We start from the raw sequence: 24,446 nt of genomic DNA on the forward strand, positions 1-24,446 counted from the left end.
TGAGCTCATATTTCCTGGAGGATGACACAGAGTAAATATCAGGTGCTTTCCCCGTCTGATTTCTTTCAATTCTCTCTTTTGCATTATTTATCCATTTTCACCCCTCAAGTGTTTTCACAGCAGATGTCTCACCAATGTCCTCCATAAATCTCTGCATTTTGTTCCTCCGATGAATTTGATTTGAGGTATTACTTCAGAGCACACATAAGTGCAGATTTAATGCTTTCCCCCAAAGATTGTAGATTTTACCATTAATAAATGGACACAAATATGTCAAGGAAAACTCCTCTTGAAAAAAAGGAACAGCGTTCGAGCAAATTGCTCTCTCCTGGTAAGCCAGCTTTCTTGTATAAAATGACAGGTACTTTCTTCATTGGAAGTGACAAGATAATGCCCTCCAAGTGTATTTGTAATTGAAAGGCATCTTTTAGCTAGAGTGCTGATTTTCTTATGATGCCTATCAGTTTTGGTGTATAGCCAACATGGGTTCTGCTTTTGATGTCTCCTCCGTGAGATGTAGAACATGAGGAGACTTTGCAGTGCTGCCATTGTCTCTCTTGAACCCTTTTCCAGGGGAGCCTGTGTTATATTATCAGACACAGTGCCTTCACAGTGCAGTGTGTCAGAAAGGAACATTTCCAGGAGCACCTTCAGGGTGTGTATTGTTATAGATTGGTGGGGGGGTGGACCCATCAAAGGACCACAGAACCTGAGTGAGTGCCTGTAACCCCATGGACTCTTGTCACCGCTTGGCAGAGAGAGGGGTAGCATCCGACTTTTATAACAATACAATGGGCCTGGCCTTTCAAAATTGCCCTGATTTTAACTCCTGATTTCACAGCCACATTGATCTTCTGGTTTTTAAGAACCCCCCAAGCAATGTCAGTTACGAGGCTGATACAGTGGTACCTCGGGTTACATACGCTTCAGGTTACATATGCTTCAGGTTGCAGACTCTGCTAACCCAGAAATAGTGTTTCAGGTTAAGAACTTTGCTTCAGGATGAGAACAGAAATCGTGCTCCGTCAGTGTGGCAGCAGCAGGAGGCCCCATTAGCTAAAGTGGTGCTTCAGGTTAAGAACAGTTTCAGGTTAAGTACGGACCTCCAGAACGAATTAAGTACTTAACCTGAGGTACCACTGTAGTTGAAAATTAACTGGAAAGTGTTGATAATCAAACTGAAAGGACCAAGGAAGTAAGTTGGAAGGTGCCTGGACATGGGTGGATAAGGAATGGGACTCCACCAGAACTCTTTCTAACATTAGCTGCTCTGTACAAGACTTGCAAAAGAGTGAGAAGCAACTGAATAAAAAACATATTACTTCAGTATTCCATCAACACTTCTCTCCTAAATCGCTGAGGTTGGAAGCCTGGTAAAATTACCCCTATGCCCAGTTGGACTTGCCATTCACAAAGGAGCTCCCCTTCCCCATTTCAGTATCTTCCTTAAACTTAGAGGCACAAATTTCATTCTTGAAAAACTGCTCCCGCCTCCAAAATACTGGGATTGGAGAGCACTGGTAAAATCATTCCCTCTGATTACAAGCTAGATCTGTCAGCTGCAACAGAGGACCCCAGCCCAAGTCTTTGCATTGTCCTTAAGCTAGAAACACAAATTTTGGTTTTGCAAAGGTGCTCCTTCTCCCCCGCTGCCCCCACACCCTGAAGTTTTCCTTATATGGTAAACATAGATACATCATTTTGTGACACTTGTCTGTAAAAGACTGTTGCCATCTGAATCACTGAGGTGCCACAAGGTGCTTTGAGGGATCCCCACTTTGACTTGGGGCATCCTGATTCACCTCTGGGAAGCCAATGAACTCTGAGACAGCCTGCTTCAGCTCAGGATTTGGGATTCAAATGAAGTCACTGCACAGTTAGTATTCTGTGGAGTATAGTCTACGAACGGGAAGCAATAACCAGTTTTGATAATTTAGTTTTAGAGAAATATGTTAATGATATGACACTCTTAATAATGCTGATTAGATTATTCCAAAGAAGGAACACATGTTTCTAACAGTTGGCACACTTTCATCTGTCTATGATCAACAGTGTTTATCTCTTTCCTAATCTGCTGATCTCCCAATATGAATAAATTAAATGTTTTAATGCTAGGAATTTAATACTCCTCCCAAGAAACCCTGTGCAATAAACATGAATGATGACACCATTTTCACTTTGTTGTATCATTGCTCCAGAGTCCAGTAACCACCAGACCTTGGAGTCAGAGGCTGCATGGTCTCCAATTAAGGAGCTAGACCAGATGCAGGACTCTACTGCTGGAGATCAAAAGACAACTGAACTTGAGAAAGATGGACATGACCCCCATAGAAAAATCCCATTATTTTACCCAACCCATCCCCAACACTCCTGCAATATGGTTCAAAATCCTGTTACTAACATGAATGAAATATAAGGATGTTCAGAATATCAGGGAAGTACTCCAACACAAATGCAGAAAGATTATGGGTTGCATGCAATGTAGCACAAAGGAGATTCTTCTGTCAGAGCAAGCATTTCCGCTTGCCCAGCAGAATCATCTCCCCACTCCCTGCCCTCCCACATGCTGCTCTGGGGGATTCTCCTGACCCTCTGGAACAGAGCTGGGGAGAGCATAGGGCATGCACAAAGGAAGGAGTACAAAATCCCATTGCACTAGCGAGAAATCTTGTGTTGGCTCCTGCTTGCACAACATTCTACTTGAATCTTGCCCTTGGTGTTAGCTACGTCTTAACTATGCAGCTTTATAGCGAACACTGCTGCCACACCCCTTCCTGGCCTGTCAGCAGGGTCCTGCTCTGCAACATGTGAGACATCTGTCTTCCTACTCATGAGCAAGGCTTAGGGACAGTTGACCTCGTTCTGCCAGATGGGCACTGTGTTTCTGGTTCTGAGAATGATCTTGGAGCATTGTTTGCCCTGGACCAGGATTCCTTGAAGGATGACTTCTCTGGCAACTGTCACTCTGAAGAGGAGATTGATCCTATCTCTGGTACATGTTGCATGGGTATGTAGGCACCAGAATTTGTATCTTCTCTGTGATCCCTGAAGAGATACTTCTGCCTCCAAACTGGCGGCTGGTCCACAAAATTCTCAGAGAATCAGGAGAGCCCTGGGGAGAAATCCCCATAGCCTTTAAGCCCATAACCCTGAAGAAGTCACCAGTTCTTTAAAACTGTCTAGGATGCAACACTCCAGGGGTTGGGCCTCACATCTGTGATTGACTAGCCCTGCTATAAAACTCACTCAGATGCTCCAGTACCTTGCTGAGGTAAACCACGTGTTTGTTCTATAACCATGGTCCTAAACCCGCAGCTTGATCTCCCTCCAAGGTGCTGACCCTAGTCTTGCTTTGGGAACCAGGAACTTCTGACCTCCTCTTGTTTGATCCACCATCCCTCCTTATTGGTGGGTATTGATGCCGATTGTAAAAAATGTATGAATCCCCTTGAACTCTCTCTCTCTCTCTCTCTCTCTCTCTCTCTCTCTCTCTATATATATATATATATATATATATATTGTTCCCAGTTCAGTCTACAAAGAGACACACACCAAGGATGCTCACTTTCACCCCTGCTATTTGTTCTCCTTTTTGTAGCCATTTAGAAATAATTAAAATACCTCTGGAGTACACCTTGGATAGAGTGAATTAAAGATATCCATGTACACAGATTATATTGGCTGAATATTAACAAAGCCATTAGAGTCTTCCTCAGAACTAATAAGTACTTTATCTAAATTTAGCAATGTACAGTGGTACCTCAGTTTAAGAACAGCCCTGTTTATGAACTATTCGGTTTACGAACTCCACAAAACCGGAAGTAGTGTCCCGGTTTGCTAACTTTACCTCGGTCTAAGAATGGAAGCCGAACGGTGGAAGGGCACCGGCGGCGGGAGGCCTCATTAGGGAAAGCGCACCTCAGTTTAAGAATGGTTTTGGTTTAAGAACGGACTTCCGGAATGGATTAAGTTCGTAAAGCGAGGTACCACTGTTTCTGGCTACAAAATAAACAAGCCTAAATGCCTTACAATCAACATCCCACCAGTAATCAGAAAACAATTGACATCAAGCAGCAACACACAGTGGAAGGATAACCCAATCGCGTATTTAGGAATCTGAATAGGCCCTAATTTGGACTCACTCTCAGAATATCACCATAAAAACTGGTTGTAACCATTTACAAAAGATATTGAAAAATGATCAACATACCAAACAGAGCCATGCCAAAATTTTATGCTGCAGTCTGTTTTTCGTCCCCCCCCCCTTTTTTTTTTTTTTTTTTTTTTTGCTGGCCAGCAGTTAAGAAGAAGAGAAACCACATTTTAAAAAAATAAATCACAGGGAGAGAACAGTTTGGAGAAATTCTCATGTGTAGGGGTGAAGGTTTGTTTGTTTGTTTTGATGTTAGTGCACTTTACTTCTTTCAAGGGGTGTTTGTGAGTGCCCTTCCTTTCATTTCACAGCGTATATATCCAGTGGTCTGCCTTTCGAGAGGTTCAAGTTTTCTGAAAGCCCCATGCTGTCCTCAAGAATGGCTGGGGAAACCCAGCCAGATGGGCGGGCTATAAATAAATCATTGTCGTTGTTATTGTTACAGGTAGGTAGCTGTGTTGGTCTGCCGTAGTCGAAACAAAATAAAAAAATTCCTTCCAGTAGCACCTAAGTAGCACCTTAGAGACCAACTGAGTTTGTTATTGGTATGAGTATCTGAAGAAGAAGAACTGCATGCACACGGAAGCTCATACCAATAACAAATTTAGTTGGTCTCTAAGATGCTACTGGAAGGGATTTTTTTATTTTGTTTTGTCATTGTTACTGTTATTGTTATTGTTGCTATGCTGTGTTTGCACCTCATGCTAAGACAAACCCATCTGGCTGGATTTCCCCAGCCACTCTGGGCGGCTCCCAACAGAATATTAAAAACACAATAAAACATCAAACATTAAAAACATCTCTAAACAGGGTTGCCTTCAGATGTCTTCTAAAAGTCAGATAGTTGTTTATTTCCTAGACAACTGATGGGAGGTTATTCCACAGGGCGGACGCCACTACTGAGACGGCCCAATGTTGGTGGCTCCCTTTGCTTCCCCTGGGTTTTTTAGCTCAGTATGTCATGGCAGCTAAGTCAAAGTTTGGCTTAGCACGTGGGCCAACCCCAGGATTGTGGTTACCCACAATTCATAGCCAAGGTTTGTCCTATGGTTACAGGTTTTTGGTCAAGGAGGAGAGAACTAAACTATGATCCTGGGTTCAGGTGACATGCTAAGCTTAGCTTTGATTTAGCTGCCACCCTGAGTCAGACCATTGAGTCAGACCATTGGTCCTTCTAGATGAGTATTGTCTACCCTGATTGGCAGTGGCTCTCTGGGATTTGTCTCCTAGCCATACCTAGAGAGGTTGGGGACCTTCTTCATACAAGGCAGATGCTCTACCACTGAGCTACTCAGAGTAGACCTATTGAAGTTAATTACTATGACTACCTTATGTTTATTCATTTAAATGGGTCTACTTGTGAGGAAGACTAGCATTTGCTGCAACCCAAAAAAAATAGTGGAGCAAGATTATTTGAAAAGGTAAAACTAAACTCAACTGATTTCAAAAACAAAACCAGTAAGTTCTATGATCTCGGGTGCTTAGTATTCAACCTCCATAGCTTCTTGTGCCTTAGCTAAAGCTCTAAGGAAGACATCATAAGGTAACTTTTTCCACGAGGTTTTTTCAGATCCGGAAGTGCAGGCCCAAATGACAACAGTACGCAATATGTACATTTACAGCTTCTTACGGATTGTACTGCATGCTTCAAGTGTTGTTTGTGAGATTTATCTTTCTAATGTAGAGGCAGTTGTGAAAGTTTTGGCCAGATAAATATTTGTCTTCAGTGGTATTTGAGACAGGAAAATATAACTCTCCATTGGCGGGAAGAACCTGCAGGAACAGTCCATATGTGATTGTATCCTCAAGCAATCTTACCTAATAGCCATTGATGGACCTCCATGTCCTCCATTAATTTGTCTTGTGAACTAAAATGAACTTTCTGAGAGAGCCAGCAGTCCTAAAATACTTACATGCAGTCAATTTAAATTGACTAAAAATCAATGTAACTCAGTGCCTATGCAGAAACCTTTTGGATTGCAGCCTTTAAAAAAAATGTGTTGCTATAGATTATTTCTCACTTAATAAAATCATAGGGATGGACAGACTCTTGGCATTCAAGCCACAATACTGCACTGTCTGAACTCTCATATTTGAAATCAGCAGCACTCTGAATTCTTCAGCTAAAGGACTTAATCTTGGCTGGATCATGCCTATTATATTTGGAAGGTGCCTCATATCCTAGCTTTGCTGGTTTTTCATCACATCCTATTTACTTTAATGCTGTTCTGTCACATCCACACCATACATTTAAAGTGCACACCTTCCACCATAGAATCCTGGAAACTGTAGTTCTCCCCTCTCAGAGCAATAATTCCCAGAAACGTTAATAAACTACAGTTCCCATGATTATTTGGGGAAGACACGTACTTTAATTGTTTCTTATGGATGGGACATCAATCTGTAAGAATACTGTTCCTGGCAACCTTGAGCTCATTGGATAAAAGTACATTTTTCATTGTAATTAAAACTCTTTTAGAATGTTTTTGCTTTATTTTTTAATAGCATGTCTCTTTTCCGCTCTTACTCTCTTTGTGGAAGAAGGATGGTTAGCTGTGATTCGTGCCTGGCAGGGGGTTGAATGAGACAACTCTTGGGTTCTCTTCCAAGTCTAGAATTCTATGATAAATTCAACAAAGAAATAAATACAGTACAGTCATACCTCATGTTGCGTCTGCTTCAGGTTATGTGTTTTCGTGTTGTGTCCCGCGGCAACCCAGAAGTACAGGTTACTTCCGGGTTTCGCTGCTCACGCATGCACAGAAGCACTAAATTGCACCACACGAGTGCGCAGACATGGCACTTCGGCTTGCATCAGTTCTGTGTTATGGGCGGGCCTCCAGAATGGATCCTGTCCGTAACACGAGGTTCAACTGTACTATACACATTTCTGCAAAAATCCCTAGTCCAGTCCCCAGATTTACTTAGGATTTTTTTCAGGCAAAAACATAACAATTACCAGTGCCTAAACTGACTTATCTAATGGTTGGGATTTTTGCTCAGTGGGTGGCCTGACCCAATAAATGGGCAACTTTTGCTCACTACATTGAAGTGAATACCTGCCACAAGAAACGGCATGTGAAATAAATAACAAACTTAATTTTAAAAACCTTGCATACCTACCGCTTTTCAGCTTATGGTGGGCTCTAAGAATGACTGCAAAGTTATCACTGCTGGTCTGTTTTCCCAAATGGAACTTCAACTTAATAGTTATGTTTAATAATTGAATTGGAGACTATTTTCTTCTGCCACAGAAGAATCTGGAGCTCCTAGCAAAAAGTAGGAAAGTATAGTGGTACCTCGGGTTAAGAACTTAATTCGTTCTGGAGGTCCGTTCTTTCCCTGAAACTGTTCTTAACCTGAGGTATCACTTTAGCTAATGGGGCCTCCTGCTGCTGCTGCTGCGCCACCGCCACGCGATTTCTGTTCTCATCCTGAAGCAAAGTTCTTAACCCGAGGTACTATTTCTGGGTTAGCAGAGTCTGTAACCTGAAGCGTCTGTAACCCAAGTTACCACTGTAAAGCCATTTTTGAATCTGTTCAGACAGCGGCAATGTCTCAAGGCTGATCTTATTTAATTTGGAGGGGTGCATATACCATTGATTTGCTACTTCAATAGCATTTTTTTTCAAGGATCTTTACTTATTATACATAAGGAGGGGCTGTTCCAGATTCTTCCCCATCTGGAGCCATCCAAGCTGTTCATATAACTCACATGACCCCAAATCCATAGTTTCTTTGGAAATTCATGCTTCTTCCCCAACTTTCTAATTGAGGCAAGTCTCTGGTCTGAACTATAGTTGAGAAATGAAAAGCAAAAGCAAATCCTGTGCAACTAGAGAATAGGAAAAAGTTCATGAATGTACTTCCATTTTTTTTTTTTTGAATGAGATGGTGTGAAAGTGTCTAATTCTTTTTACCTCCAGATTACACTTTCTGGCTTCTAATACTGCTGAATTTTGTTAGTACCAAAGACTTAGCCAATGGGTTTCTAATTGTTTTCTTTTATCAGCATGGCTAATGAAATGTGCATGATAAGGAGCCACACTAAGAGTCAAATGAGAGTATTAAGAGTTTTTCATATGTCAAGAGTTCTATGTGAGAAATTAAATTAGACTTCAGACTTATGGAAATTTATAACTCAGACCATGTCATGGGCTGCAATATTTAATTAAAATGATAATATATTTTGCTGCAGAGAAGTGAAATTATTTTAAACGAAAGCTATTTCTTCACCACTCTTATTTAGGTGGTGAATTAAAAGATGTAGATATGTACAGATAAGTAATAAGACCTTTGGGGACTTTGGCCAGTGCTTATTGTTGCAAGTTTGCTACAGCCAATTCAAACAATCTTTTAGAATTAATACTTTCTGTAATCATAATTAATGCATTAAACAGAATATTTTTTTCTACACTCTTGGTTCCAACCCTCCCCCACTCCCAGTGTAATTAGAAATATAAAAATCAGCTCCAGACTGCATAAGTCCTGATGGACCCTGCTAATACATCAATTTCTTTTATTTCTGAGTCAAGCTCAAAAGGAAAACTGTGTAGTGAAAGACACCACAATTGAAATGACTTATGCTGACCACTTCCAATTCTCTCTCCTTGTAAAGTCTGTTTAGTGTTACAAAAATCATTCAAAGCCAGATTGTTGGTGCCACACATCTCCTCTGACCTTTAAATCAAATTTAGTATTTCACTTTCTAGTATGCCACCAAGCAAAACTTGACAGCTTAATAAAGTGGAAATTTTCAGCAATAAATCTAACATCTCTTTCCCCCTCCCCCTATCATTCATGGGGGAGGGAAAAGAGAGATCAGAACTCTTTGGGCTTTGCTTAGAAATGTCTTCAAAACAACTGCAAACACGAAACAGGATTTAGTATTGTCAGAAGTGAATGTCACACTCAATTCCATAACAGAACATAGTACCATCTTTTATTGTAACAGCGGCATTGGTAGGTGGCACAATATTCCAGAGACACCATAAGTAAAAATCAATTAGTTGGACAAAGAGGTTGTATTACTGCTGGTGAACTGCGAATTGCCGCACATCCTACAAATGCAAAAGTAGCATTGAACAAAAGGATGCTCCTCAGACAGACCAGCTCACCTGCTGTGAGTTACACAGATTTAGATGCAGCCTATGCTCCCAACAGAGAACTCCACTTATTTCACCTGGATTGCCCTATTAACTGCCTCCCAAGGAAGATGTGTTTATGGCTAAGATCCAACAAAGACAGTTTGGTTTTACATTTGGATTTTTCAAAAGCAGTCACTCATATTAACCACATAGTTGCCGTTATTTAGCATTGAGGATTTGCTCTGCTGAATCGAGTCAGTAGTAGCCCATCAGATGAGAAGCCCACAAGAAGAATGTTAGTGAAGCACCACTCTCCCCACTTGTGGTTCCCAGCAACTGGGATTCAGAGGCACACTGTCTCCAACAGTAGAGGTAGGAGCCATGGGTAGATTTGCCCTACGTGAATTTGTCTAATGCCTTTTTTTTTTTTTTTAAGCCATCCAATTTGGTGGCTATCACTAAACATTTTGGGAGCTGTTTAGCTATGTGCTCTCTGAAGAAGTGCTCAGATACTGAGCCTGTGAATACACAAGGGTAGGTACATTAGCTGGGCTAAATGGCCTGAATCAATTTCCCTATGAAGACTGGGATGTGCATCCCTATTTCTGGCTCCTTTGAGACTAGCTGCCTGCAGCTAGAGCTGGTCTGGGACAGCTACAGAGTTGACTATGTTCTGATTACTCCACATAGGCAAACTCAGCCCTCCAGATGTTTTGGGACTACAGCTCCCATCATTCCTGACCACCGGTCCAGTTAGCTAGGGATGATAGGAGTTGTAGTCCCAAAACATCTGGGGGGCCAAGTTTGCCTATGCCTGGTCCACATGAACAGGGGAGTATTAAAAAATGCTGCTAATACTGATGGCTCTATGCATTTTTGACATTCGGAAGCCGTATGCCACTGAATATAAGTTGATGCAGCAGGAGCATAGCAGGGTTGCTTGGAATCGTAGAATTGTACAGTTGGAAGGCACCCCAAGGGACATCTAGTCCAACTCCCTGCAATGCAAGACTCTCAACTAGATCATACATATACAGTCATACCTCGGGTTATGAGTGCTGCGGGTTGCGCGTTTTTGGGTTGCGGACCATGCCGAACCCGGAAGTACCAGAATGGGTTACTTCCGGGTTTCGGCACTCGCGCATACACAGAAAAACAAAATGACATCATGCACATGCACAGAAGTGCCAAATTGTGTCACACACGTGCGCAGACATGGCGCTTCGCTTCAAGCTGCAAATGTTGTGGGTTGCGAACGTGTCTCCCGCATGGATCACGTTCACAACCCAAGGTATGACTGTAGAACTGAGCACACAAATGTGTGTGTGTGTATTCAAAATACCAGGTTGGTATGATACCCATTTAGCAAAGAACATTGCATTTGGCCCTTCAATGCACTGAGACTAATTTTGTGAAAATGTGCTTGACTTCCCGATAAAGTCAATGTAATTTTCGGCACATAAGCTACATTTACAATTCAATGGATTCTTAACCTGTTCTGCAAGAGCAAGTCATGGTGTCTTGATTTTTTTTACAGCACTGAGCCCTTGACCAAGTACTTCACATTAGCCACTAGACTGTGTGTCATAAGAGAGTGAAGTATAAATGTTAAGAACAGAGGGCACTGCCTTATGTCAGACTGCCGGTCCATCTAATTCAGGATTTTGCACACCTGGGATAGAGGACTGATGAAGACTACATTTCCTCGGACATAATTTGTCAGGGCTGCAAACTAGCAGTGAGCAGGGCTGGAGCCACTTTCCCTCTCTCCTTCTGCCACTCACTTTCTCCCTCTGCCACTCATTTTTCTCACTCTTTCTACCACACCTTTTCATTCTCTCTGTTCTGCCTTCCTTCTACTTTTGCTTCTTTGGATTTTTTTTATTTTTTATTTTTTTGCTTCTTACCACTCACATAAATGTTAGGTCAAGATTGCTTGCTCACGATCTACACAGATTTGCAGCACCTCTTCATCTCCTGCTCTAGAGGGTAGGACTCGAACCAAAGGCTTCAAGAAATGAGATTCTGACTAAACGTCAGGAAGAACTTTATGACAGTAAGAGCTATTCAATAGTGGAACAGTTTCCCTCAGGAGGTGGTAGACTCTCCTTCCTTGGAAGTCTTTAAGCAGAGGTTGGATGGCCATCTGTTATGCATTAGCTGAAATTCCTGAACTGCAGGGGGTTGGACTAGATGACTCCCAGGCTCCATCCAACTCTACAATTCTGTGATTCCATGATTTCATTCAGATACCTTCACAAACCTACCTGAAGATGCTGGAGATTGAACTATGGACCCTTTGTGTGTGAAATATGTCCTCTTTCACTATAAAATCTTCCCATATTGAATTTCCTACTGAACTCCCAGGTCTTCTCTACTCTCCGATTCCTCAGGACACATTGTGTACAGGTTTAAGAGGATTGCCAACATATAATCCCATTAGTGATGTAGTGATGTATGGAAATGAGAGCTGGAGCATAAAGAAGGCTGATTGCCGAAGAATTGATGCTTTTGAATTATGGTGCTGGAGGAGACTCTTGAGAGTCCCATGGACTGCAAGAAGATCAATCCTATCCATTCTGAAGGAAATCAACCCTGAGTGCTCACTGGAAGGACAGATCCTGAAGCTGAGGTGCCAATACTTTGGCCACCTCATGAGAAGAGAAGACTCCCTGGAAAAGACCCTGATGTTGGGAAAGATGGAGGGCACAAGGAGAAGGGGACGACAGAGGACAAGATGGTTGGACAGTGTTCTTGAAGCTACCAGCATGAGTTTGACCAAACTGCGGAAGGCAGTGGAAGACAGGAGTGCCTGGCATGCTCTGGTCCATGGGGTCACGAAGAGTCGGACACAACTGAACGACTAAACAACAACAAATCCCATTATTGTTCCATGCATTCCTTCTATCAGGTATATGCCATTACTCCTGAAACTCATTTTAATAAGAAGATTTTCTAAGATTAATTCCAGAACCAGAGCATATCCAGTTGGCCATAGCTTTTCCATTCCTTTGCATCTCCTCCCCTCCCTATTTTATTCATATTTGCCTATGCATTTAAAAAACACAGCAAAGAGCCAGTCATACCTATGATTGCAGAAATTATTTTAATCTAGTTCTGTACCAATGCACACATTCACCCTTGCATATCTGTATAACAGCCTGCAAAAATCATTTTGATGCACCCATCATTCACTCACAAGGGGATCCAGTTTGCATGAAAGGAAGCATGAGGAGAAGTGGGGGGCTGCATGAGCTAGCCTAACCATCCATGTATATTGGAAAGGAATACTTTGAGCATTCATTTATTTGGGAATATTTCCTGGGGAAGGAAGCTCCAACGTCCTCTGCAGAAGGCCTATGGATATTTGTAGTGCATGTTTCTTGGCAAGCTACAAATTAATATACACTCTGGCAAAAGGAGGTAGGCTCCCTGCTCTGGATGTTCCTCCGAAGACAACCACAGATGAATGTGCGCCCAGAGTAAAGATACGTTATCTCAAATTGGCCTTATATTTAAAGAGGAGGTGACTCAGCATTTTGTGGTGTCAGCTAATGAAACTGCTGGGGGAAATCTGCAGATGAAAAATAGACAATTAAATAGTTTCTTTGCAAACAAAAGAGAAAGAGCATTTGCATACCTCCCTCCAGAATGATGATTTGACTTTTCTTTCATCGTGAATGTAGACAAAAGGGCAAATGTATATTGGAAATAAGTGGGAGGGCCACTTGAGGTTTGTAGAGTTATTGGCATTGCTGGTGCTGACATTAGCAGCAGCAAAGCTTCAGATAGGATTATATACACACACCTATCTTCCAACCTTTGGGAATCCAAAATAGGGAGATTTAAACTCCTCTCTCTCTCTCTCTCTCTCTCTCTCTCTCTGTCTCTCTCTCTCTCGGATGTCCTCCTCAGTGGACAAGACAAAAGTAAAGATCCAATGTCGCTCCCATTTTGAAAGTGGGCTTATGTTTGCCTCTACTTCTCCGCCTTCAAGAAAGGACTCATAAGAGATATCGACTCCTATTACTGACTGACCTGGTGAGCTGCTGGGTTTGACACTTTCAGGACCTGGCATGTGCCACCTGCTGGCACATTTGATCGTGCCAACTTGAGTGATGGAGTTGATCTCGGGTGGTTTGGAAATTCTATACTTGCCTGTGCAAGTTTAACCTTCCAGCGCTTGTTATGGGAGATTGGCCACAAGTTTATTCTTTGTTACTATTTTGAAGCACGCAACATTTTATGAATTCCTGTCTTGCTGAGTCTTCATTCTGGGTGTGGGGCAATCAGATACTGTTTTCTTTATTTCAGCTTACTATATTTTAAGCATGTAGATTGCGATGTTTAGTGGTGTTTCAGCCAATAGGATTTTAACTCTGTATCTGAATTAGTTTGGATTGCTTCCCCCAAATTCCAAGCAAGAATTTTGAAGATGCCAGCCAAGCTTGAAGCCTCAGCAGCAGTTTGAAACCTTGTTCCACTGTTTGAAAATTCAAATGTCAGTATCTCAATTTAGCTGGCCACCAAGGGACTAATTAGGGTTCTAATGTAAAGTTTTTAAAACTCTGCTAAACCTGAGCAGCTAAATAACTCAGTCGGAAATCTTCCATGGGTTCAGATCTGATCTCTGTAAGCAGTTCAGTTTAAGTACGTGTGTCACAATTAACTTGTAGAAGAAGCTGTAAAACTTTCATGGCAACTTAGCTGTGTTTTGAAGTGGTTTGATCTAAAAAGCTCAGGTCCTCAATTTACATTAATTGACAGTAACATTGGTTTGGTAGCCACAACGACAATGAAATCAAGCAGAAGCACTAGGGAGACTGTGGAAATCAGGAGTGGGGGAGATATGCTGTGGAACTGCATCCTGTTCTTTGAACAGAATTGGTGACTCTGAACTTGTCATGCAGGCACAGCTTGAACTGGAGAAATTCAGAAGATGAGTCATTCATCAGCTTAGACTGAAATGATATATCCATTTAGCTGGAAATAAACACCATTCAACTCATTTCCAAGAACTGTAGAGTTGGAAGGGACCCTGAGGGCCATCTAGTCCAACCTCCTGCCATTTGAACTTACTTGTGTAGGATGGGACCATTCATCTGGTGCAACAGCTACCACTACTGCTGGACAGAGAAAGCCAACCACTAGTTAGCTATACATTGGTGGTAACTCTCTGGACTGTTGTATTAATTTTTAGATGGGCTGCATTTGATGACTTCTCAGAAATTTTGGCCAGAAGCAAGGTTAGTAAGTTTTACAAAACACCTATCACCAGTTCCTAGACAGTTACACCAGTCACAGATCCATTTCCAAGCACAATTCAAAGCTTTTATAAGGACTAATATGCTTTTAAAGACATTTCTGTTAGCATTTCACTCCTCCGTTGCTGGATATGTGATTGTTACATCATGTCTGTGTTTACTTTCTAGGCTTGGAAAGTGTGAGAATGGAAGCCTGCCTTATCTTTCCGCAGGGCCTGCAAGACAGAGCTGTTCCACCAGGCCTTTGGTCAGGGTGCAGCCTGACCCCCTCCTCTGGCAATCGGCAATCTGCACAGAATTTTGCTGATGGTTGCCATTAATTTGATTTTAATTTGATTTAATTAATTTTATAATGAATGTTTTTAGAATGTCAGACTAATTTGATTGTTGTTAGCTTCGGCTGGGGAGGGTGGGATATAAATAAATTATTATTATTATTATTATTATTATTATTATTATTATTATTATTACTATTATTATTATTATTATCTCTCTTCTGTGTTTGTGATTGTACTGTTGTACTTTCTCTCTTTGTCTCTTGGAGAAGACGGAGAAGGATGCCATGATTCTCTTGCCCTATATATATTGCTTAATAAATACTAAGAATGCACACACCAAGCTCCACTTCATTTCTGCTCTGCTGAGTTGAGTGATTGAGCATGCACATAGACTTCTGTTATGTGTCACTGGAAGTGTGCTGGGACTGGAGATCTATGGACGCCCTTAGCTGCGCTTCATCAGGAAGATGTCAGAGAGGTTTGTCTCATCCGAGGGCTGCATGGACCACCTGGTGTTAGTCCGACAATTTCTCCTTCAAAGTATCCTGGGTATTGTTCATAGATCTACAATTCTCTTTTTTTTTTTTTAATAAATTTTTATTAGTTTTTCATAAGTAAAAAAGAAACAAAGCAAAAACATAAACAAACACAAAATCGACTTCCCCGTACCACCCCTTTTCTGCATTCTTGTTTCAAGATTTTTCAGCAACCCTTTCGTAATAAACTTGTTTATATTTCATAAATTTAACTTCCATAAGTTATTAATACAACTGTAGTTCTTTATCTCTTATTACCCTGAGCCCCTAATTTTCCAAATTACAACAGTTTTTAAGATACACTTTAAATTTGTTCCAATCTTCATCCACCGCCTCTTTCCCCCGGTCTCGAATTCTGCCAGTCATCTCTGCCAGTCCCATATAATCAATCACCTTCGTCTGCCATTCTTCCAACGTGGGTAAATCTTGCGTCTTCCAGTACTTTGCTAGAAGGATTCTTGCTGCTGTTGTGGCATACATAAAAAATGTCCTATCCTTCTTTGGCACCATTTGGCCCACCATGCCCAAGAGAAAGGCTTCTGGTTTTTTAATAAAGGTTCTCTTCAGAACTTTTTTAATTTCATTATAGATCATTTCCCAGAAAGCCTTAATCTTCGGGCAGGTCCACCAAAGGTGATAGAAGGTTCCCTCCGTTTCATTACATTTCCAACACTTGTTGTTGGGCAGATGATAGATCTTTGCTAACTTAGCCGGAGTCATGTACCACCTGTAGATCATTTTCATAATGTTTTCTCTTAAGGCATTACATGCCGTAAATTTAACACCAGTGGTCCATAACTGCTCCCAGTCAGCAAGCTCAATGTCATGCCCCATATCCTGTGCCCATTTAATCATACTAGATTTCACCATTTCATCTTGGGTATTCCATTTCAACAGCAAGTTGTACATTCTTGACAAATTTTTAGTATTGGGTTCTAACAGTTCTGTTTCTAGTTTTGACTTCTCCACTTGGAAGCCTTTCTTTCTGTCCTGTTTAAATACTTCATTTATCTGTCGATAATGTAGCCAATCTCTCACCTTAGACTTCAGTTTCTCGAAACTCTGCAATTTTACTTTTTCACCATCTTGTTTTATGATTTCAGAATATTTAGGCCAATTAGAACCCATATTCAATTTTTTCACCTCTTTTGCCTCCATTGGTGACAGCCACCTAGGTGTTTTACTTTCAAACAAGTCTTTATACCTTATCCAAACATTATACAAAGCTTTCCTCACCATATGGTTCTTAAAACCTTTGTGCACTTTTACCTTGTCATACCATATATATGCATGCCAACCAAATCTGTTATCAAATCCTTCAAGATCCAAGATATCTGTATTCTCGAGGAGCAGCCAGTCTTTCAACCAGCAAAACGCTGCTGATTCATAGTAAAGTCTTAAGTCCGGCAGGGCAAAACCCCCTCTATCTTTTGCATCTGTTAATGTCTTAAATTTTATTCTTGGCTTTTTGCCCTGCCAAACAAACTTCGATATGTCTTTCTGCCACCTCTTGAAACAGTCCATCTTGTCTATTATTTGTAATGTCTGAAACAGAAATAACATTCTAGGCAATACATTCATTTTGATAACAGCAATTCTGCCTAACAAGGAAAGTTTCAGCCTTGACCATATGTCTAAATCTTTCTTGACTTCTGTCCAACATTTATCATAATTGTCCTTAAATAAGTTCACATTTTTCGCTGTCAGATTCACCCCCAAGTACTTCACTTTTTTTGCTATCCCCAAACCTGTTTCATTCTGAAATGTCTCTTTTTCTTCATTTGTTAGGTTTTTCTCCAACACTTTAGTTTTTTGTTTGTTCAATTTAAATCCTGCGAGTCGCAGGGCATAGATCTACAATTCTCAGTCCTTTTTGGAGATGTCAGGGATTGAACCTGGGACCTCCTGCATGCAAAGAAGCTTCTCTGAAGCCACTGAACTGCAGCCCTTCCCACCTGGTGTTAGGTTGGGCACAGGCAGAGAGAGGGTTGTTTTAGTCGCAGCACCCAGATTACACCCTGCCATCCCCAGAGAGGCTTGCCTGGCATTGAGTTGTTTCTCAAGGGCAAATGAAACATCTTTATTTGTCTGAGCCTTCTAGAATAGAATGTGTTAGGGCTGTTTGCATTTTATCAAGGTTGATTCATTTTATGCCTCTTATTCTACTCTGTATTTATTCTTTTGTGGTCTTCATTTGGTGTGTTCACCATTTTACATCCCACAAGAAGAGTCCTGATGGATCAGACCAAAGGTGCATCTAATGTAGCATTGACTTTCCCTCAGTGGCCAGCCAGATGCCTCTGCAAAGCTCATAAGCAGGACAGGAGTGCAGTCCTTTCCTGCTGTTACTGACATACATACATATGCACGGCTGTCCACTGAGGCACAGGTCAACTCTGTGTCCAGGGCAGCTGTCTACCAACTCCATCTGGTACACCAGATGAGATCCTACCTGCCTATGCACCATCTCGCCAGAGGGGTACAAACTCTGATTATCTTATGCTTGGATTACGACCATGTGCTCTATGTGGGGCTACCTTTGAAGGTGACTTGGAAACTACAACTAATCCAGAATGTGGCAGCTAGGCTGGTGACTGGGAGTGGCTGCCGAGACCATGTAACACTGGTCCTACCTAAAGGATCTGCATTGGCTCCCAGTACATTTCCAAGCACGAGTCAAAGTGTGGGTGCTTACCTTTAAAGCCCTAAATGACCTTGGCCCTGTATACCTGAAGGAGTGTCTCTACCTCCGGAGGCCTTCAGAAGACCACCTTCAAAGGCCTTCTGGCAGTTCCCTCACTGCAAGAAGTGAAGTTACAGGAAACCAGACAGCGGGCCTTCTCAGCAGTGGCTTCCCTGAGTGGTGGCTTCCCTGTGGAACGCCCACCCATCACATGTCAAAGAGATGACTAACTATATAACCTTTAGAAGACATCTTGTATCAGGAAGTTTTTAATGTTTGACTGATAGGGGTGGGGGGCATAAATAGAAAAAAAGATGAAGAAGAAGAAGAAGAAAGAAGAAGAAGAAGAAGAAGAAGAAGAAGAAGAAGAAGAAGAAGAAGAAGAAGAAGAAATAACCATTGCTGATCTGCTAAAATGTGGGAGAAGGTGCAAGCACAGCCAGGCAGCCCCAGAGTTGACCAGGTAATGATGATAGCATCTTAGCCATGGTTAACTAAAGGTCCCAAGCGGCAATGCAAGTGTTTGATCGAAAGTTCTGCTTAATTTTCCAGTGAAAGAATAAAACCCCAATTCACAATGCTAATGGTAACTCATTATTAACTTCACATACAGACTAAGTACCTCACAGACACCAAGTATAAGCAGATGTGTGCCAAGTGATTACAATAAGTATCCACACTTTACTCAGCACTGCAGGAAAGCACTAAAGATGTGTATACATCCTGCTAATATAACCTGCCTTCCCAATAAGCCTATTCAATATGCATTGATGGACCATTATTTTCAAACAACCTGTAATTTTAAGTCCATCACTGCAACCAATCTAAAGGCGCAATAGATTTGCTTCCTAAAATTCCCCTCAGAATGAAATGCTCTTCCGTGAACCTTCTGTAAAAACAGCAACCAGATATTCTATGGATTGCTGAGGAACATTTGACGTTCCACAATACTATTTGATATTTGACACCTGATATGCAAGAATATTTCTTTTTTGGGGGGGGGGGGGATCTGTTGGTATACCGTCATGTTTTGAAATTGACACTATTGTTGGCATTCTGCAAAGATCAATACATCTTTTAAAAAGTAGCTTTCCGATGTGCTGCTGCAGAACACCAAACCCAAACAATTTCCCTTCCAAACAGCTAAATTGATTTGATTTGATTTTGATTTCTTAAAGTTATATACTGCCCTTCATCTGAGGAATGCAGGGCAGTTTACAGTATAAAAACACAAAAATACATACCATAATAACAAATCAACAACATAAACACCCAACCACCCACACAGTTTAAAAGGCCACTTAATTAATTGTTTAATTAGCCACGGGCCTGGGATTTGATTTTGATTTATTAAGCTTGATTTTTAAATGCAGTGACTACGAGGACAGGCATTTCATATCTAGAGTAGCATCTCCAAGATGGATAGAAAGAGTAGCACCACTAAGATAAAAAAGTGTCAAGTTATAAAAAGTATAATTTATATAAAGTTATAAATATATAAAGTTTATATACTTTACATAACCTAAGAGACAGCTGCTGATTGTTTACGTGGGTTCAATGTTTGTGGTCCTAGTGGCTGAATCAAGGATAGAAACCATACATCCAGCCAGAGGCAGAGCAAGGTGGGGCGGTGGGGGCAGTACACCCCAGGTATCATCCTTGAGGGGGGTGACATCGCCATGGGCAGCAACCCCTGGGATGCTCCCCGCCGCCAGCTCACCCCCCTGGGATGCAGGCTGCCGCTGCTAGCTCCACCTCTGCCCATCCCTATGGGTGCCGCACGGCACAATGCACCCTGTCCCTAGCCCCTATGGGTCCTGTGCGATGCGGCGCTCCCTACCCCTAAGGGTGGTTCGCCCCGCCCCTGGGCACACCACCCCAGGTGCCCGAGAAGCTTCCTCTGCCACTGCATCCATCTGAAGGGCCATTGCCTCTCCAGGTGAGGCTACCTGAAACCCTGGATAACTGCTGCCAGACACAGATGGGTAGCCGTGTTGGTCTGCCATAGTCAAAACAAAAAAAAAATTCCTTCCAGTAGCACCTTAAAGACCAACTAAGTTAGTTCTTGGTATGAGCTTTCGTGTGCATGCACACTTCTTCAGATCTTCTTCTTCTTCGTATCTGAAGAAGTGTGCATGCACACGAAAGCTCATACCAGGAACTAACTTAGTTGGTCTTTAAGGTGCTACTGGAAGGAATTTTTTTTTTTTTTTTTGTGCTGCCAGACAGTATAGACTATCCTGATCTAAATGGCACTTGGGTATAAGGCAGCTTCCTATATTCCTTTGTGCAGTTCCTCATCCAGCAAGGAGTACATTTATGGACGCCTGCATTCATGCACATATAGCCGGAAGTGGCTCACTGGAAGGGGTGAAGCCACTACTCGAGCTTCCCAGCAGGGGGATCATTGTTGTTCACAGGGAGGGGTGAGATGGTGGGTTGATGCAAATGCCCTGGTGGATCCAATCCAGTGCCCCTGCTGTACGATACAGCTTCTAATTGGGTTGGGGGCAATGAGGAGGCTTCACAGACACATTTGGGCATAGGGTAGCACATGTAATTCCATTTTGATCAACCTCTGTTTCACTGAACGCTTTTGTATCCCTCTTCCGCCATCTCTTCTGCCACTTTTGCTCAGGTCATTTGGATAAATGGAGTGCATCATTAAGCGATTCATCTGAGCAACCTCCGGAGCATTATGCATTCACAATAGGTACATATCATATGGCTTTGCAGGTGCGTTCACATGTGAAATTGCTCGATTTGTGTGCTGTCGCAGGAGTTGTGTTTTTTTAATGAAATCTGCTTTGGAAGGTCTGCAGATCCTTTAATTGAAGTCAGGATGCGGAATCAAAACCAGTGGCGCCACCGACATGTGTGTGAATGGTGCAGTTTTGGCTACATAAATGTTCAGTTTCTGTTAATTGGTTCTCGTGGGAAACTTGCAGATTCTAGCATCGCACAATTAACTCAGGCTGGTGTCAATTTACTCTTGGCAGAAAGCCCAGGTCTGCTTGACCTAGAAACTACTTACTCTGATTGGTTAACGACCAGCACTCAATTCTGTTATCAAGGGTTTGCTAGCTCAGTTTGGAGTGAGGTGTTGTTAGGAGTAGAAGTGCTGTGTATGGTTTTGAGAGAGAGAAAGAGAGGGTTTATTTTGCTTTGTTTTGTATGCAGAAACTCTGCTGGTTTTATTTTCTCCTTTTAATAAATCCTGTAAATAGTTATTCTGAGTCTAGCTGACTTGTCATTACTGCCACAACTAGCTTCTTCGCTGTGCAGGAAAACTCTGCTACGTTTGGGCTAAAGCCAGTAGGGCTATGCCTGACACTCCAAAGTTCCATGAGGTTATGGGCATTGTGCTGCCAGCCTGAGTTGCGGTGGTGTCAGCATCAACGGCGTTGGTTCCAGTAGTTCCAGAGGTGGTTGTTCCTGGCTGGTTCCTGACCGTGGTGAGCTGGTGACGCAGTGGACTCAAGGACAACAGCTGCAGCGTGTGAGTGCTGGGTGCTGTGGTTCCTGTTCTCTCTCTCGGTGGTCGTGAGTAGCTGGTTCCGGGTTCCAGGGACATCGCTCTCAAGATGGCCTCACAACCAGTTCAGATGGCTTTTGAGCGTCTGAATGACTCCAATTACTTGCTGTGGTCGGAACGCATGCAGGCAGTGCTGCAGAGGGATCGTCTCTGGCAAGTGGTGAGTAAGTTTCCTGCGAAGCCTGATGATGAAGACCTCGACAAAGACCAAAGAGCAAGGGCCACAATTGTCTTGGGGCTGGAAGATTCCCAGTTGCCGTATGTGAGGGGAATCAAGACAGCTAGAGGTGTGTGGCAAGCACTTAAAGAACTCCATGTGCGTGAGACAGCGGTTTCCAAGCTGTTCATTCGCAAGGCATTGTACAAGGCAACGTTACAGCCTGGGGTTACAATGCAGGAACACCTACACAGTTTACAGTTAAAGTTTGTTGCGCTACAGGAAAGAGACTGTGCGTTAGACCAGCAGGAGAAGGTGGCTATTATTTTGAGTTCTCTCCCGGAAAGCTGGGATAATTTAGTTTTGTCTCTAGAAGGCATGCAGGAGCGTGATTTATCAGTCAGGTACGTTACTGGGCGTTTGATTGAAGAATGGCAGAAGCGGCAAGAAAGGTCGTTGGCTGCAGAGGCTTCTACAGGTGGGCGGTTTGGAAGGAGTTCTCATGCCGTGCCGGAGGTGAAGCAAGAGCAGCGTGCCGGTGAGGAGTCAGCGTTTGCTGTTAGGCGTTGTTTCCGATGTGGGTCTTCAGCGCATCTAAAACGACAATGTCCGGAGTTGGTCAAGTCTCAGTTGCCGGTGCAGGAGCAGAGACGAGATCAGCAGCAGCAGCAGCGTAAAAAGAAATTCTTCAAACAAAAACAGTCGGCTCAGCTGGTGACCGGCGAGGTCAAGAGTGCTGATGAGAAACAAGCGGTCTGGGTGGTCGATTCGGGAGCATCTCGCCACATCGTAAACTCAGATGAATTGTTTGTTTCCAAGAACACAGCACAGCGCAGCCAGGTGGCTCTAGCAGACGGAAGTACTTCCGAAGTGATTTCGGGGGGTGCAGTTTTTGTTCCTTGTCTTCGTGAATGCCTGCAAAATGTACTTTGTGTGCCTTCATTAAGGAGCAATCTGATGTCTGTAGATTGTTTGCTAAAAGCTGGGTTTAAAGTGCATTTTGAAGGAGACAGTTGCATTATTAAAAAGGCTGGTGAGATTTTAGGCACTGCTAAGTCAGAGGGAGGCTTGTTTTGGCTTAAAGCAGGATCTCAAGTTGCAGCAGTTGTCAGTAAATCTCAGCCTGCAGTGAATAACAAAGCTATACATGACAACTGTGTGCACTTATTGCATAGGAAAATGGGGCATGCTTGCTGGAAAAGTGTACTAAAAATGTCTGAATTGGCTGATGGGGGTAATTTAAAGAGTTGTAACAAGTACCTTGATTGTAATGTGTGTAAAAAGGTTAAAACCCACAGAGTCTCTTACCCCAGAAGCGACAGAGTTAGTGAGGCACCGCTACAGCTGGTTCACATGGACGTAATTGGTCCATTTGCTGTAAGCAGGGGTGGATCGCGTTTTTCACTAACAATTGTGGATGACGCCACGCGTTACTCCTGGGTTTTTCCCATGAAGAACAAGGGTGACGTGTTCACTAAGTTTAAAGGCTGGGTGGCATCTGTGGAAAGATTTCTGTCCATTAAACTCAAAAGGATTCAGACGGACAGAGGTGGCGAATTTATGTCAAATGCCTTTAAAGATTGGTTACAAAAGCGTGGCATTGGGCATAGAAAAACGAACATTTTTTCCCCAGAGGAGAATGGCGTTGCAGAGCGAAAAAACAGATCTTTACAAGATATGATGTTTGCCATGCTTGACGATGCTGATTTGCCCATGTCTTATTGGGGGGAGAGCATGCTCACCGCGTGTTATCTCCAAAATAGGCTCTTTCATCAAACAATAGGTACAACCCCGTACTTTAAATTGTTTCAGAAAAAACCCAAAATTGACCATTTGCATGTGTTTGGATCAAAAGCCTGGGTATTAATTCCAAAACAAATGAGGAAGAAGGGAGATCCTAAGACCAAACAGTTAGTGTTTGTGGGTTACCAGGAGCTGGGAAAAGGTTTCCGTTTTGCTGAAGGGACAAATGGCATTGTGATCTCCAGGAATGCCAGTTTTTGTGAACATAGTGGCTGGGAGAGACTACATGCCAATACTGAGGTTTGGTTTGAACCTTCCCAGGAGCTTCATGACTCTGAAAGTAGACACAGAGAATCAGAGTCTGAGGGGGAGGAAAGTTCAGATAAGAGCTCTCAAGAAAGTGGTGTTAGCCAAAGACCAGTTGCTATGCAACAAAAGAGAGGTCGTAGTTCTGAGGAGGAAAGTGGGTCAGAAGAAAAATTTTCTCCCAGAAGATCTAAAAGACAAAACAAAGGAGTGCCTCCGGTGCGTTTTTCTCCAGATACTGCAAATGTGTTTAGTGTAATTGCAGAGCCCAAGAGTTTTCAGGAGGTGTTAAAGTTACCAAAAGAGGAGGCAGAGCGCTGGAAACAGGCAATGGAGGAAGAGATGTCCTCTCTGAATGAGCACAAGGTTTTTACACCAGTAGCAGCGCCTGAGGGGGCAAAGATTGTAGGCTGCAGGTGGGTGTACAAACTTAAACCTCTGGTGACAGGAGAGTACAAATACAAAGCTCGTTTAGTGGCTCAAGGATATTCTCAGAGGCCTGGAAAAGATTATGACGAGACTTTTTCCCCTACTGCTAAGGGGGACAGTGTAAGGCTGATTTTAACGCTTGGAGCAAAGAGAAAACTCCTGTTAAACCATTTTGATATCCAGACTGCATATTTACATGCATCAATATCAGAAGACCTGTATCTAGCCGAACCGCCTGGTTATGAGACAGGTTCCAATAGAGTGTTAAAATTAAA

The sequence above is a fragment of the Podarcis muralis genome, chromosome 5 (genome assembly GCF_964188315.1).
Source record: "Podarcis muralis chromosome 5, rPodMur119.hap1.1, whole genome shotgun sequence".
Taxonomy (NCBI): Eukaryota; Metazoa; Chordata; class Lepidosauria; order Squamata; family Lacertidae; genus Podarcis; species Podarcis muralis.